We start from the raw sequence: 12,522 nt of genomic DNA, 5'->3' as shown, positions 1-12,522 counted from the left end.
ACAATCATGGCAGGCAGTATATAAAGGGTCCTTGTTGTGGACAGTAACAAAACCACAACCATAACGACCTCTAGAGGAGAATCATTGCACTGCCATCACCATAACACCACATGAGCAAGCATTGAGAAAGAAAGAAAGGAGTGGGAAAGAATCAAAGTAACAAAAAAAGGGGAGAAAAGAGAAAGAAAAGAAATAAGGAGTGTAGAATGGCAGGCATGCACCAATAGGCCAATCCCTTCTCTCCCTATAAAAGCCTACCTTTTGTTGAGGATAAAGAACTCGTTTGGGCACAAGCCATTCAGGCTCGTTCTCTCAAAGTGGATAATTTCTTCGGCAAGATTATCCTATGAGGTTATCCACGTTAAGGAAGTTGTTAGGACATACGTGATTCAATGTTAGGAACATATGTCACTATTTTATGTAATTGGTTAATCTTTTGACAAAACGCACTTTACTTTTAATTGGATAGATCTAGGATGTGTTTAATACTTCAAGGAACAAGGTTTCAAATTCAAGTGTTAAACCCATGCAAGTCTATCCAAGAATCAAGTAAGAAAGTGCTGGATTTTAAAACTCGACAGCTATCTCGACAGCTAGCATCTATCGAGGTTTAAAATCTGTTGAAGCCCGTGGCTCTACAGCTAGCTCAATAGACGGCTATCTATCGAGGTTTATGAAACTTAGTTTTGCAGAGCTGTTTTTCATCCAATCCGTGAGTATATGTTTAGGCTTTCTTTTCTCACAACCCTAAACATATACAAGGATTATTTTGAGGGCCGTCAAAGGTTACACAAGTTGCACAAGTGTGAAGCAAAGTCTTGTTCATGCAAATTGTGATCGGAGACAGAATTTGCCCTAATTCATCTTTCTCTTGAAGAAGTTTTCGTGTTTGTACACTGTAAGGTTTTGTGACCAAAGAGTTTCTTGATCTTCATCGTGTGATGAACTGAAAAACTTTGCAGCCAACATCTTTCTTAAGTTGGTGATTAAGTTGCGTACTGGGATTCGCACATCTATTGGTTAGTCACGTATTGGGAACCGTGTATTGAAAGGAGAGATTGCCACCATAGAACAAGTCCAATTGGGTATTGGGATAAGGGTTCAACTGTAGGTTGGTATAAGGTACTAGGATTCCTTTATTTGTAACCGCTTGTTTTGATAATAGTGGATTCTCGAGAGTAGTGACTTTAAAATCATCCGATGGGGTTTTTGCTACGTAGGTTTTCCCCATTTATAAACAAATTACCGTGTTAATTTAATTTTCACTTCATTTAGTTTAATTGGTGATTTGTTTGTACTACTACGCATTTTGCATGTTAAATTGATTAATTAATAAATTTGACTAATTAAACAATTAATTCATCACAAGGGCTCAATACTTTCTTGGCCTATCAGAATTGGTTCCCTCCTTGGCCTTAGCCTCGTAACACAATTGAACACGGCAAACTAATCTTTTACTTCTTTGATTTTACCACTTATTGCTATTGTTTCTTCTCTTTGTCTTTGCAATTTCACCTATAACATGCTCTTTTTACCTATTTTTAATTAAGAATCTCTTACTTATTTTGCCTAACAGTAATGTGCTTCCGTTATCATTGTTTTATTACATTTATCTGTCATAATTCTTTTGTGACAACTTCGCTTGCCATGGGCATGTGACTAAAGTTTTAGCAAATGGGACATAGTTTGTACACAAGTCGGACCAAGGTGAGTTGCAATTGGACTGGTCCCAATTTTCCTATTCAGAACACTCGGGCCCATTGCAGTATGTAAGGTTGAATTTATTCAACCATCTAATTGGCTTTATTCCGTGCCAAATTTGCTTGTAATTCAGCATTTAGTAACCCTGTATTTAGGTGGGTTTGATGTAAGGGTAGTGAGTGAGATAGAGTGAAGATTGTTCAAGAGTGTGCAAGAAAACAGAGAGTCGTGGCTGGGACTCGCGGGTGTCTTGCGGCTGCAAGCCGCCAGAAGCACACACATGCCAAGCATGCTGGAAGATGAACAGTCATGCTAGTTGGAGCACTACAGGACAAAACAGGACAACTGGCCATACGGTTATCTCGCGACTGGATCTCGCGACTTAGTCAAGCCGCGAGGTCAAGCCGCGAGCCACCCCTGTTTTGTAAAAACCTGACGTTTCACATTCCTCTCCACTCTAGTATAAATACCCCTATTACCCACGATTGAAAGAGAGCTTCCAGAGAGAATTTTGAGAGAGAAACCCTAAAGAAAAACTAGATTGATTCACACACAATCTATACCTTAGAGACTCTTCAAATTCCTTAACTCTCTTCCTCTCCATTGTTAAATCCTTGAGAGGCATTATACTAAACCAGGTTCTCACCATCATCATCATTGTGAGACTGCTGTTTGGATTTTTGGGAAGCAGTTAGGAAGGAGCCAATCTACATTGGTTGATGCTATGGTCTAGTAGCGGAATCCGGAAAGCTAGAAAAGAAAAAGGTTCGGCGCAAGAAGCTTGGAGGGCTTAGGTGCACTGGGTAGATTAGGCTTAGAGGGTCTATTGCTGTCCTTGTATCCCAACTATATTTTCTAGTGGATTGATTACCGCTTGGAGGGCGGCGGAGAGGTTTTTTGCCGAGGGTTTCGGTTTCTTCTTCGATAACACATCGCGTGTTGTCTTTGTGTTTACATCTTCCTTCCTCTCTATCTTTGCCTTTTATTTATCTGTTGTGGATTTTAATCTGTTATGGCTTAAATAGTATTTAATCAATTTCGTATGATAGTATATGTTAAGTTTCCGCACACTAGTTGTTTGACATATTGCTTGAATTGATTAAGTTGTAATTTGGGGGTCTAAACGTTCAAAGGTGTTTTTGTACACGTTTTTGAACTTTCAATTGGTATCAGAGCGGGTACACTTGTTGTGGTTTAAATACCTAAGTGTGATCCTTGACCCCTTGTGTTTATTTGCCATGGATTGTGTTTTGTATGCCTCTTTGCATGATTTGGTTGGTGATGAATGTAACATGCCACATGTTTGTGAAAATGTCTCTATGAGTGTTAATCCTCATAAGTGTGATGACATGTTATTTGAATCTATGGGTGTTGTTGACAAACTCTTGAAGAAAAATGCTAAGAAGTTTCAAAAGAATTTAAGCAAGTTATTTTGTGAAAAGGATGATTTGATTGCTAAGCTCAATGAATCCAACAAATTGGTTGAGAAATATAAAAAACTTGCTGAAGATTCTCTTGAAAAGCTGAAAGAGTTTGAATGTTTGAATATGGACTTGGATGCTAAACTTGTTTTGTCTAACAAACTTGTTGATGATCTTAAATGTGAAAATGAATCTCTTAAGATGCATGCCAAGTGTTTGATTGCTGAACCCATTGATAAAATGGATGATAATATTTGTTGCAATCATGTTGTGGTACCCGATTTTGTGCCTAGTGTGTGTTCTACCTTAAAGGACAAATCGGTGTACATTCCTCCACATAAAAGAAATCAAAAGGTGGAGAGAAAGGCTGTTAAGTCAAAACCTTCATTTAGGTCTCAACCTAAGGCTTTGGATGGATCTAAGTTTGTTCCAACTTGCCACCATTGTGGTGTGATTGGTCATATAAGACCTCAATGTCATAAGTTGAAGAGGGAACAAAACCATGTTGCTAGATCCATTCCCAAAAAGCCTAGTGGACCTAAACACATTGTTTGTCACCATTGTGGTGCCTTTGGTCATCTAAGACCTCATTGCTTTAAGTTTCAAGTTTTTAAAAGAATCAAAAGAAAAGAAAAACTTGAGCTTTTTGGAAGTTGTGCTAAAAAGAGTAAACCGGTTTTGAGTGAAAATAGCATGTTGTTAAAGAAAATGTTTAATGCTCTTAACTCCTTGACTATGTGCATCTCCGGTTCTCATTCTTCCAACCCTCGTCTTACTTCCCTTGAGACACTCATTCCAAACAATCATTCCGTTTGGATGAGGAAGGGTTGCTATGGTTGAGCTTTTGCTCTTTTGGTCCTTGATCTAATTCTTTCGATCTTTGTAGGACCCTTCATGCATTAAATGTCATATCTTCATGCATTTTGTGCATCTTGCATTTATTTGTATGCATTGGTTCATTTTTTATGCATTGTTTCATTTTTTGATCTTACTTTTATGTTTCTGTTTTGTGTGAGTAAAAATCCAAAACCAAATAAAAAGTGAAAAATTCAAAAAGTTTGATCATATATGTTTGAGCACATATCACATGTGAGTTTGGCCTTGTACCTTTGTACAAATGGCTCTATGCATTTTCGAACTTAGCTTGTTATTTTTGCACTTATATCTTTGTGGGAAAAATCTTGACATCTTTGTGTGATTGTTGTAAATCGATCTTCAAGCTTGTCATGAATGATTAGTCAATAGTTATGTTGGTTTTGATACTTGCGTAGACTTGTGCTTATATCTCTTCCCACTCTTTTATTTTTAATGCTTAAAGAGCTCAATAAATGTAAATCTCAAAATGAAAAGAGATAATGAGCTGCAAAAGCCGTCACAAATACTAGTATTCGACTAGGAAAAAGGGAAAGCGACTTAAATGAAATTGTATGATGCCCAAAAAGCCAAAGGCTTGTTCGTCAAATTGAAATATCACAAATTTCAGGCATCGATCTCAAAATGAGATGTTTTGATTCAAAATGATCAAATGTTATGAATTGTAAAGAAGCCAAATGAAAAGCTTCATCATATGTAATCATTTTCTTGTGGGAGGTCATATATGTTCATTTCTATAATTGAGATAGACCACTAGACTTAGCACTAGTTGTGTATGACTTGATTGAATTGATCATTGAAACTTCACTTTAGACTAAGGACTATTCCACATTTGATACACACACACAACACACATGCCTAATGTTCAATGAATGTCTTATTCATTTGTTAGATTGTACTTGTCTAAATGTGATGTGTGTGTACTCAATCTTATATGGATTAATCCAAAAATATTTTTGATCATTTTATATGTTTTTGGAAGTGATTTTTATCATTTTTTGTGTTTATGTTTAGTGCTTACTGTGTTTTTCAATGTTTAAACATGTTCTGGTTTGAAAAACAAGTGTCAGATTTTTTGGCCACTCATTTTGGCTACTTGCGTGAGCTGCCAGCAAGCTGCCAGTTTTGGCTACTCGGTTTGGCGGCTTGCAAGCCGCGAGTCTAAGCCGCGAGTTCATACAGAGAGGTTTCGCGGCACACTCGCGACTTGGCTCGTGACTCGCCAATTGCGAGTCGCCCAGAATCAGCTTTTTAAAGAGCTTTTTCGTGGGAAACTTGTTTTAAACCTCTCCCATCCTCTCTAAAACCCCTTTTTTAATATTTTTACATCAAAACCCAACCAATTTGAATGGTTTTTCAATCCATTAACATCTCTAAGGTAATTATAAACTCTTTTCATTGATTTTGATCTTTAGATTATGTTTTGGAGAGTTTTGTGCTCTTGGTTGGGATTTTCATCATAGGGGTTGGGAAAACTTATTTTTTTGTCAATTTTCTTCATGGGATTGGTTTCTTTTGTTGATATGGATTGGATGTTGGCCCCTTGTGGCAGAAAGAACATGTATTAAGGGTGGATTTCATGATGTTCATACATTGTTTCACATTATTGTTCATAGTGTGCATGCTAGGTGTTTGATAAAATGCCTCTTAGACATTTTCTCGCTTGTTTGGACTCCGATGAGTACCAAACTTTGGGGTTTCTCATGTTTCCTCATTAGGAACATGTTTGGTTCATTAGTTGTGTATTTTGCACACTTTGCCCCACATGTGCATTTTTCATGCATTGGTCATGCATTGCACTTAGCCACCTCTTGCACACACTTTTGTTACCCTTGTCATGCATTGGTCTATACCTTGCTTCTTTATCCTAGCATGTCATGTCTGTCTTATGCTTTGTAGCATTTTACTTTATCTTAGGTTTGAGCTTCATTTTCTCATTCATCTTGCACCCCTCATGCATCATTAGCATTGTTCATACCTTCATCTCTTGCCCTCGTTTCTTCTTGACCCTTTGTCTATTCCTGACAAAAAGGGGGAGAATATACTCTAGAGAATGTTTCGGAGTATTTTGTCATTACTATATGACTCTTGTGCACATCCTTAGGGGGAGAAATTTTATTTCTCATGCACATTTGTAGGGGGAGAGTTATTCCATAGGGGAGATACATATACCAAGGGGGAGAAGACATTGGGTTAACTAGAAAACCTTGTTCTGTTTGTTTTCTTGTTGGCTTTATGGTGCTTTGTGTTATGCTTTGGTGTTCTCATTGCATCATGTTAGTGCTTTGGACATGCATATATCCCTATGTTATTATGCTTCATTGAATGCATGTTCAGATGATCATTTGCTTTGCTATGTGATCATTGTAGTCATTTCTATACTTGTTATATTATACTTGTCTTTTATTACTTGCTTTACCTTGAGGGTCTAATGTGCTTTGTGCAAGTGTTTCAGGGTATAAGTATATATATGTTCCAAGTGCATCACAGCTTCTCATCACTTTGAAAGGGAGAAATTTTAAGCACTTTTAATTTATATTGTTTAAGTTTATATTCAGTATTTTGTGCTTTGTACCCATGTGCTTTTGTAAGCTTTTAGGGTTAATATTTTTATCCATAGTTTGTAGGCTTTATGGTATGTACCTTGCTTAATGCAGCCTTTATACTATGTTGAAATCAGTACTTTAATCTAAATGGTATGCATTTTGGTTTATGTACTGTCACTCTTGTGCCCTTGTAGGATTGTTCCTAGATGCATATACCTTGTGAGTTATGCATTGGTTGAGTGTTGAACATACAAGTGTCTTGCCTTGTGCTTGTTAACTTGTATGTCCTTATGTTCATTCCAAGTGTGAATGAGCACTGTGATCACTACCTTATGGTGTTCACTTGGTTGATCAAGCCATGGTTTGTTTCATAACTCCATCTTTGCTTGATCACATATTGCCTGTTTCATATGCATTTTATAATTTTCTGCTTACAATGATCATGGTGTATTGTTGTGTTTCAGGAGTATTATGTTCATATGATTCAAGTGCTTCACAGCTTCTAGAGTTAGGTGTGAGTGAGTTTTGTTCAACTGTTCCCAACTCACAGTTTAAGTCTAGAGTCTGTTTTAGGGTTTTGTCACGGAATAGCCAAAGGGGGAGACTGTAAGGTTGAATTTATTCAACCATCTAATTGGCTTTATTCCGTGCCAAATTTGCTTGTAATTCAGCATTTAGTAACCCTGTATTTAGGTGGGTTTGATGTAAGGGTAGTGAGTGAGATAGAGTGAAGATTGCTCAAGAGTGTGCAAGAAAACAGAGAGTCGTGGCTGGGACTCGCGGGTGTCTCGCGGCTGCAAGCCGCCAGAAGCACACACGTGCCAAGCATGCTGGAAGATGAACAGTCATGCTAGCTGGAGCACTACAGGACAAAACAGGACAACTGGCCAAACGGTTATCTCGCGACTGGATCTCGCAACTTAGTCAAGCCGCGAGGTCAAGCCGCGAGCCACCCCTGTTTTGTAAAAACCTGACGTTTCACATTCCTCTCCACTCTAGTATAAATACCCCTATTACCCACGATTGAAAGAGAACTTCCAGAGAGAATTTTGAGAGAGAAACCCTAAAGAAAAACTAGATTGATTCACACACAATCTATACCTTAGAGACTCTTCAAATTCCTCAACTCTCTTCCTCTCCATTGTGAAATCCTTGAGAGGCATTATACCAAACCAGGTTCTCACCATTATCATTACTGTGAGAGAGCTGTTTGGATTTTTGGGAAGCAGTTAGAAAGGAGCCAATCTACATTGGTTGATGCTACGGTCTAGTAGCGGAATCCGGGAAGCTAGAAAAGAAAAAGGTTCGGCGCAACCTCGTTGGAGCAAGAAGCTTGGAGGGCTTAGGTGCACTGGGTAGATTAGGCTTGGAGGGTCTATTGCTGTCCATGTATCCCAACTGTATTTTCTAGTGGATTGTTTACCGCTTGGAGGGCGGTGGAGAGGTTTTACGCCGAGGGTTTCGGTTTTCTCTTCGATAACACATCGCGTGTTGTCTTTGTGTTTGCATCTTCCTTCCTCTCTATCTTTGCCTTTTTATTATCTGCTGTGGATTTTAATCTGTTATGGCTTAGATAGTATTTAATCAATTTCGTATGATAGCATATGTTAAGTTTCCGCACACTAGTTGTTTGACATATTGCTTGAATTGATTAAGTTGTAATTTGGGGGTCTAAACGTTCAAATGTGTTTTTGTACACGTTTTTGAACTTTCACAGTAAGAGGCAGTCCAGTCCAAAATCACAAAAGGCCCACCGCACACTCCAACAACTCTCTCTAATACCACCAAAACTTCTAACATTTTCCAATACAAATACAACTTTCAAAGTAATCAAAACACAACTTATATGATAATAAGACAAACTTTTACAATACTTAACAAACAGTTAATAAATTTTTTTTCCAAGACAACACTCATATGAATAGGACAATCTCTTAGGCTTCTAAAGCTACAAAGACATTGGTTGTTGGCATGACATCGGTTGCAAACACAATATTAACTATCACGATCACCTAATATATCCATGACATTGATCCTTACAACATTGACTCTTAACACTTTCCTTTTTCATTTTCTTTTTTAAGAGCAGGTGAGATGGGAGAATATAAACTAAGTTCTCCCCACGTACAACACTTAGAAATATTATTGAACTACCAAACCCTTACAAAATTTACTTTTAACATTGACCTAATATTACTTAATCACATATATAATGGAAATGGCTGAACAAACAATGATAATATGCGATCCTTACTCTTAACCCCAAACCTATCTCTATGACGATAAAAGAACATAGCCATCCTAGCAAGGTTCATTGCAATCCCTATAAAAGTTGTAGCATCCATGTTTCAATCCCTATAAAAGGGATATTTTGCAACTTGATCTTTATTCATCTTCACCCATGCTATAGCACTCAAATATTTTATGTTCTTATATGCATCTTCATTTGAAACTCCAATTTCATGCATACATTGGATTGATTTTATAAAAATCAAGAGTTTATAAAAAATGTGCAACTCCTATAAAGTTATACTAAGTGTAACTTAAACTCATTTTTCTCTCTTTACACACACACACACACACACCAAATTTTTTCATAAAAATATTAAAGTAGTAGCTCAATTAATCAAGAGTTCTAATTACAATATGATTTTCGGCCAAGTGTCCTAATTGCAATACTCTAATTTGATGCCAAGTGTCTTTTGATTTTAAATGTATTAATTTTGTGCTAAGTGTTATCCAATCTCTAAATTCTTGTCATATGCCTTTAATACTGTAATTCAAGAATCTAAACCTCTTCTTTTTTTTTTTCTTTTTTTTTTCTTTTTTTTCCTTGGAGAAACTTTTAGGAATCTAAACCTAAAAAACACAAAATGAGTCAATTAGAATTTGTTAGACTTCTATGTAACACTTCGAATGTGTAATACAAATATCAAATTTACAATTCTTATAAGTCCATCAAGGGACTACTTCAAAGTTCAAACCCATTCTATTTAAATTCAATTTGAAACCACTTTCGTTAAAAGTAATTTAGATTTTAATATAATCTAAATATGCATCTAATCATGTTTAATTTTAAATGCATCAATACATACACAAGCTAGTGCTTCTAATAACTAACAACAAACAACAATAACAATAAGAACAATAGCTATACCACATATTCACTTCTTAGTGACTGAATATAGTCGTAGTCCCAAATGGGACGTTAGTAATTTGCTGTTCTCCTCCTAATTGCTGTATTGGAATTTCTAGCTATAGCTGGAAATTTAACGAAAGAGAGAAGATGAATCGAAGAGTGAAGGGGTAAAGGAGAATCGTAGTGATTGGCCTTAAGATGAAGCTATATACTAAGTTTCTTGGTTGATTGCTTTCTCCGGTGAACAAAGTTTTTCTCCAAACTAGATTGGAGAGGAACTCTTCAAACTTCTCATATATATTTTTTTGTTATGAATTTTGAAAATCTAACCGTTGAATTTTATGATCTTTATATTCTTAACATACATGTCAAATTTTGTTCAAATCGGATATTAGTTACAATTCAATCAATAAACTTATTTTTTATACACAATTTTAGATCTCAAAAACTTTAAATTTTATCATTTGTTTGATGACAAAGCAATTGATCTTTGATATTCTTGAAATTTTGCAAGCATGAAGGATATAATAAGAACATGCAATTCAATGGTTAAATTTTCAAAATTCACACTCAATATAAATATATATGGAGAGTTTGCAAGTCTATGTATTTATATAGTTCTTTAAGCCTATCAGCTTTTACTTATTTTCTTTCTTTGTTTAAATTTTTGTTCCGAAAGAATAAAGAAAAAGACAAAGGGTGGTTTGTTAATTGTTATCCATCTTTAAAGCACGCAGTTTCATTTCCGGGATTATAAAAAACAGGGTCTATTTTTATGGTGGAGAGAAGCCAAAGCATTTCACGTCTTTGTTTCTATTAATGGAAGCTCCAGGGCATGGCTAACTAGTATGGAAAGATACTGATCTTTGTTTCTATTAATGAATTCTCCTGAATGCATAGTTGTGAAATTTCTTTCATGCTCTAAGACATTTTCACCTTCTATTGATAGACATGATGCTTCATACAAATATATCATTCCTTCAATATCCTTACAAAGGTGTTCTTTAAATTCCCCGAACTCATCAATGAAACTCCTAAAAACCTCTGCGTTCAAGAATGTATATCTCGTTTAAGATGGAGTCATTAAAGTCAAAGTATACTTAAATATACAACTACTAGTTTTTTGTTCTTTTAATGTGAACAAAGAAGAGGGCTTTTGTTAGGTTCTAAGACTTTAGGACCTAAATGTATTAGAACTTCAATTTGTAATGTGTTGGCAAACCATGATCAAAACTTAGAGTCTGGATCTAGGCTGCTTAAAGTGTGTTTATTTGTAAAGTTGGAATCGAGTGACTATAGGATTTATTGGACTAAATCTGCAAGGCTCGATCAATCGAACCTCGTGCAGATTATTTTTTCTGCAGAATTTCCAATTCAGCCCAAGCTCAGTTTGACATGTAGGGTTTTATGTTTTACTTCAAGTATAAAAGGAAAAACCCTAGCCACATCTTAGAAGTCTTTGATGTGTTGTGTGTTGAATCTTTTATGAGATCTAGAGGTGTTTACCTTCATACACACTTAAGGTTATTAAGATCAAGATTCATGTCAAGAACTTGGTGATTGCTTCAATTGTTGCATAAAGAATTTAAAGAAGATCTGAAACCTTTGAGTGGAGTCTCAAAGTCACAAGTGGGAGTACTTGTGGTTGCAGTGGATCAAGAAAAGAAGTAATCTGTGGACTTGAAGTTGTCATGTGGTTGTGGTAGTAAGTTGTCTACACGAGGTAATAATAGGATGTCAGTGGTCTAAATTCTATTGTAAAAACTTTAATTCTTTCATAATGGATCTATTTTACTTTGAAGATAACTAGATTAAATCATCCCCAAGTTTTTTTCTTGGTTTGGTTTTCCTGTGTTATCATATCGTGTGTTCTTTATATATCCGCGTTATTTACATGATATGATTTGTTTGTGTTAACCTAGATCTGAATATTTATCTAAGTAATCACTTGGCTAAATAACTAGGTTAAACAACTTGTGTTTTAAGGGATCTAAAATCATACAAGTGGTATCAAAACAGGTTAGCTCTTGTATTTAGATCCTTTGATCTAAGAGTTGATCCTTGACCTCTGTTGTCATGGATTATTTAAAGTTCTTATTGCTAAAATTCCAACTAGTCTACTTTTGGTTTGTGTCTCTTGTTGCATGCGTTAAGTCTTTCCTTAAGTATCTTGATATAATTACATGTGATGATAATTATGTGTGTTATACTGCTTTAGCCACCTTAAAGGCATGTGATTCTCATCTTTGGTATTTGGATAGTGGTTGTTCTAGGCATATGATAGGAAATAAAGCTTTATTCAAGACACTTTTTGAAAGAAAGATTGGGACAATTACATTTGGAGATGGAAGCAAATCTGTGATAAAAAGCATTGGAACCATGGACATTCCAGGATTGTCGGTTTTTGAAGATGTCAGGTATGTTGATGGGCTGAAGGCTAACTTACTCAGCATCAGTCAGATTTGTGACAATGGACTGAATGTTCTCTTTACCAAGTATAAATGTGAGACACTTGATGGAGGAAGTGACTGCATGTGTATTGGTGTTAGGACAGCTAACAACTATTACTGTATAACATCAAGTATAAGCAACAAGTGTTTCAGTGCAAAGATCTATCAAGTAGACTTATGGCATCAACGGTTGGGACACGCAAGTCACAAGCAATTAGAGAAGATTTTCAAGTGTGATGCAATTGTTGGTTTGCCCAAGTTTGAAAAGATAGAGAAGTGCATATGTGGACCATGTTAGATGGGTAAACAAGTGAAGTCCAAGCATACGTCTGTAACTGAAGTTCAAACTTCAAGACCTCTAGAATTGTTGCACATTGATCTCATGGGTCCTG

The sequence above is a fragment of the Quercus lobata genome, chromosome 6 (assembly GCF_001633185.2).
Source record: "Quercus lobata isolate SW786 chromosome 6, ValleyOak3.0 Primary Assembly, whole genome shotgun sequence".
NCBI lineage: Eukaryota > Viridiplantae > Streptophyta > Magnoliopsida > Fagales > Fagaceae > Quercus > Quercus lobata.
This window is presented reverse-complemented; position numbering follows the sequence as displayed.